This window comes from Panthera pardus, unplaced genomic scaffold, assembly GCF_024362965.1.
Source record: "Panthera pardus isolate Hobbes unplaced genomic scaffold, ASM2436296v1 HiC_scaffold_13, whole genome shotgun sequence".
Classification (NCBI taxonomy): domain Eukaryota; kingdom Metazoa; phylum Chordata; class Mammalia; order Carnivora; family Felidae; genus Panthera; species Panthera pardus.
The window spans coordinates 37635620-37641432 of record NW_026526688.1 but is presented as its reverse complement, the minus strand read 5'-3'; positions in this window follow the sequence as shown (position 1 = coordinate 37641432).

Genomic DNA, 5813 nt, shown 5'->3' with positions numbered 1-5813 from the left:
TTCATCTTTTCAAACCCCCACAGAACACTGTATTTCTCTTGTTTTGTCCAGAAGACAGTGCTTAGCAAAGTAGGGAGATCAAAAACATTTGCTAATTGAATGATTTAATAGGGTTAAAGAGCTCATAGCATCCTATGAGATTGTCAATATCAAAGTGTTAGAAATAAGACTTGATTTGAAATTTGAAATTAGGTACCAATTCTGAGACTTAAAACAAGAGAAATTAATTGAATTGCTAAACAGATAAAAGAGTAAGGGGTTAAAGGAATATATGTTTATAGGCACACACGAGAGTGGTATTTTTAAAAACAGCCCAAAACGTGGCATACTAAGATGAGTGCTGCTCTTCTAAACAGTCACCTTCAGAGACCTACTTCAATGAGGCTGCCACCAAAAACAGCATTAACATTGAGAAGATTCCAGCTCAATTGGTGGATTGGTGCTCCCACTCGAGCCCACCCCTTTCATTTCCTGCTGTGGTAATGTGGACCAATCTACCAAATTTCCACTTGGCAGGAGTTTCAGGGACACCAATGGTGTCCACAGGACTGCATTCAGCATTTAGGAGAAGGTAAAAGGCAAATTGTATTCATTATGAGTTTACATCTATGCGTGGGAGAATCATATGAAAAAAAATCAAGTGATAATGCAAAACAGTCCATGAAGCAGTGCTGAAATGAACCACTTAGATGAGAAGAGCTACCAGAATCTAAGGAGAAGCGTGTGGGTGGGAAATAGGCAGCATGAGAGGTTAGATGTGGAACTGAGATGATCCCCAAGAGACTTCAGGAAATGGGGATGAGAGACTGGATACTCTGGCTGAGGGACTCAAAGTGTCTAAAATTGTAACTCATGATTTCACTACTCACATCAACATTTCTACTTCCCAAATCTCCTTTAAATATTAGCCTTGCCTCATGGTACTTATTTTGGTACATATCACCAACTGTACTCAGTCTCCAGAGCAAAAAATCCGGCAAATTTGCCTTCTCACTTGCACCGATGCCTGTCTAATCAGTCACCCATTATTACTTTTCACACAGATTGCTTCTAAGTTCAGCCTGTAAATAGAACCCCAGGTCCTCGCAGCTTTTGTCTCTTCAATTTTGTTCCAGTTTTCTGTGGCTGTGTAACAAACTATCCAAGAACTTACTGGCTTAAAACAACAACAATTTTAATATGCCTCATGATTTTGTGGGTCAGGAATCTGGGAAAAGGCGTTATTCTGTTTCATATGGTATCAACAGAAACATTCTGTTTCACATTCCGTATCACATGGTATCAGGATGGCTAGAAGATTGGACTCAGAACTATCAATCAGAGTGCCTATGCATGACCTCTCCAGCCTCAAGGTGGTCAGAGTTCTTAAATGGGAGCTCAGAGCTCTCAGAGAAAAAGTTTCAAGCATCAGTAAGCGGAAGCAACAACTTTCTTAAGCCTGAGTCTTGAGTCAGGTGCAGCATCACTTGTACAAACTCTACTGGTTGTGCAGTCACAGAACCAGCCCAAATCATGTGAGAGGATGTAGATGCCACCTTTGGAAAGAAAGAATTCTGAGAAAATTGTGGTTACCCATAGTCTATCAGAAATATACTTTTGATTTTGACAGCAGAATGCAACGGGAAGATCTCTGCACTGACATCCAGGACGTACAGGTGCTGGTCTGTTTTTCTGTTAGCTTACCATGTGAGCTTGACAGAATTTCTACATATTATCAAACCTTAGAGCCTCCTCCGTGATGGGTGTGTGGATTCACTAGTTTTCCAAGGTGGTCCCTGGCCCAGCAACATCAGTTTCACCTGAAAATGTGTTAGAAAAGCAAATTATCACCCACACTCCAGAACCATTGAATCAGAAATCTTGGTAAAAGGCCAACAATTCTATTTTGCCAAGCCTTCAGCTGATTCTGATACCTACAAAGGTTATAGAACCCTATTGATTTCCAAAGTCCCTTTCAGCTTTCTGTGATTCTAACTATAGGAGAAGTCTTCTCATCCCACAGGACCAGAATTGATAGTCAATTAATTGAAAAAGTTATCAATTAAAATTGAGAAATGCTACTTAAATACTTTAAATTTTATTTTAATGAAATAAATTCAGTCTTTGATGTAGGATCAAGGCCTTTCTTTGAGTATGAATCTGTTGGTTGGATTTCTATAACAACTTTTTCACATAAACCATATCTTTAATGGCTTGAGTTAAGATTTTCAGGTTTCTTTAAAGCAAAGCAAGCACTTAAGACTTTGCAAAGGAATCTAAATAGTTCATTTTAGTGACTTTATTGACTATTCCTGAAGCATTTGACTTGTTGGTTTATATAACAACAACAACAACAACAACAACAACACATAATATTTCAGTTATATCTTACAGTAACAAGAATAACAGGCATAAGCAGGTTGAGCAACAAATTCATCTGGTGGGAGCAGAAGACACGGTGAACCAGTCAGTCACCTACCCATCACATCAAAACTGTTTTGTTTTATAGAAGAGATGAAGAACATTGCTGCTTCTGGAAAGTTGGTTGAGTGGAATTGAGTAAGAAAATGTTCCCTGTATTGCTGATTCCTTCCTGCCAGAACTCTTGCCTTCTTCCCTTTCTTTCATGCATTCTCTTTTTTTAATTGAAGAATAATTGACATACAATATTGTATTAGTGTTAGGTGTACAACACATTGATTTAATATTTACATACATTGAAAAATGGTCACCACAATAACTGTAATAATACGATCTGTCACCATACAAGGTTGCTAAAATATTATTGACTGTATTCCTTATGTTCTACATTATACCGCCATGATTTATTTATTTTAAAACTGGGAGATTGTACCTCCTAAGCCCCTTCACCTCAGTGAAATCCATCCCCCTACCTCCTCCCCTCTGGCAACCATCAGATTGTTCTCTGTATATATGAGTCTGTTTTTGTTTTATTTTGTTTGCTCATTTGTTTTGTATTTTAGATTCCACATATAAATGATATCATACAGCATTTGTCTTTCTATGCCAGACTTACTTCACTTAGCATAATGCCTTCTAGGTCAATCCATGTTGTCTCAAATGGCAAGATTTCATTTTTTAATGGCTGAATAACATTCCACTGTGTGTGTGTGTGTGTGTGTGTATCTATTCTTTACCCATTTTTAATCCATTTTCTTTATCTATTCATCTATCAATGGACATTTAGATTGCTTCCCTATCTTAGTTATTATAAATCATGCTGCCATGAACATGGGCAAGCAGATATCTTTTTCAAGTTAGTATTTTTGTTTTCTTCAGATAAATATCAAGAAGTGGAATTGCTGGGTCAGATGGTAGTTCTATTTTTAATTTTTGAGGAAACTCCATTCTGTTTTCCATATTGATTGTACCAATTATATTCCCATCAACAGTATACACATCCTTTTCTCCACATCCTTAACAGCACTTGTTATTTCTTGTCTTTTTAAAAATTTCTTGTCTTTCTGACAGGTGTGAGGTGATATCTCATTGCGGTTTTGATTTGTATTTCCCTGATGGTAGTGATGTTCAGCATATTTTCACGTGCCTATTGGCTATCTGTATGTCTTTTTTTTTGGGGGGGGGGACAAAGGTCTATTTAAATCTTTTAATCTTTTTAAAAATATCTATTAAGTACTTTTTAATTTATTTGTTTTCATATTGAGTTCTGTGAGTTCTTTATATATTTTGGATGTTAACCCCTTATCAGATATATCACTTATGAATATTTTCTCCTATTCAGTAGGTTGTTTTTTTTTTTCATTTTGCTAATGGTTTCCATCACTGTGAAAAAGCTGTTTAGTTTGGTGTGGTCCCATTTGTTTATTTTTGCTTTCATTGTCCTTACCTAAAGAGACGGATTCTCTCTCTCTCTCTCTCTCTCTCTCTCTCTATATATATATATATATATATAGACAGTGACACAAGTAGTGATAGTGATCTATCTATCTATCTATCTATATCACTAAGACCAACATCAAAGAGCTTATTGCCTATGTTTTCCTCTAGGAATTTTATGATTTAATATCTTACATTTAAGTTTTAAACTCATTTTGAGTTTATTTTTGTATGTAGAGTAAGAAAGTGGTCCAATTTTATTCTTCTGCATGTAGTTGTCCAGTTTTCCAAATATTTCCCATTTATTAAAGACTGTATTTTCTCCATTGTATGTTCTTGTCTACTTTGTCATAGACCAATTGACCATATAAATGTGGATTTATTTCTGGGTTCTGTATTCTGTTCCATTGATCTATGGGTATGTTTTTATGGGAGTACCATACTGTTTTGATAACTATGGCTTTGAAATATAACTATTTGAAAAATAACTATAGCTTGAAATTTTGGAGTGTGATACTTTGAGCATTGTTCTTCTTTCTCAAGATTACTTTGGCTATTCAGGGTATTTTGTGGTTTCATTCTATGAAACATGCCAGTGGTATTTTTATAGGGATTACATTGAATCTGTAGATTGCTTTGGATTGTATGGACATTTTAAAAATATTAATTCTTTTAATCCATAAGCATGGAATACTTTTCCATTTATTTGTATCTTCTTCAATTTCTTTCATAAATGCCTTAGTGTTTTCAGAGCATAAATTTTTCACCTTCTTGGCTAAATTTATTCCTAGGTATTTTATTCTTTTTGATGCAATAATAAATAGAATTGTTTTATTAATTTTTGAGAGTTCATCATTAGTGTATAAAAATGCAACAATTTCTATATATTGATTTTGTATCCTGCATCTTTACTGAATGCATTTATGTTGATAGGTGTGTGTGTGTGTGTGTGTGTGTGTGTGTGTGTAGGCTTTTGTGTTTTCTCTATACAGTATCATGTCATCTGCAAGTAGTGGCAGTTTTACTTCTTCCTCTCCATTTTGAATGCTTTTTATTTACTTTTCTTGCCTAATTGTTGTAGTTAGGATTTCCAATATTATGTCGAATAAAAGTGGTGAGTGTGGGAATCCTAGTCTTGTTCCTTATCTCAGAGGAAAAGCTTTCATATTTTTATCATTGACTATGACATGAGCTGTGAGTTTGTTGTATGTGGCCTTAATTATGTTGAGATATATTCTCTCTATACACACTTTGCTGAGAGTTTTTATCATACATGAATATTGAATTTTGTCAAATGCTTTTTCTGCATATATTAAGATAATCATATAATTTTTCTCCTTAATTTTGTTAATGTGGCATATCACAATTATTGATTTGTGGATATTGAACCATCCTTGCATCCCTGGAATAAATCCCACCTGATCATGGTGTATGAACCTTTTAATGTATTGTTGAATTCAGTTTGCAAATATTTTGATGAGTTTTTACATTTATGTTCATCAGGGATATTGACCTATAATCTTCTTCTTCTTCTTCTTCTTCTTCTTCTTCTTCTTCTTCTTTCTTCTTTCTTCTTCTTTTTGTAGTATCTTTGGTTTTGGTATCAGGGTAATACTGGCATCACAGAATGAGTTGGAAGTGTTCCTTCCTCTTTCATTGTTTGAAATAGTTTGTGAAGGATAGGTATTAACTCTTCCTTAAATGTTTGGTTGAATTCACCTGTGAAGCCATCTAATTCTGGACTTTTTGTTGAAAGTTTTTTGATTTGTCTGCTCAGATTTTCTATTTCATCTTAAATTCAGTCTTGAAAGATTTTAAATTTCTAACAATTTACCCATTTCTTTTAGGTTGTTGGCATATAATTTTTCATAGTAGTCTCTTATTTTTCTTTGTATTTCTGTGGAATTTGTTGTAGCTTTTTTTAATTTCTGATTTTGTTTATTTGAGTCCTCTCTTTCTTGATGAATACAGCTAAA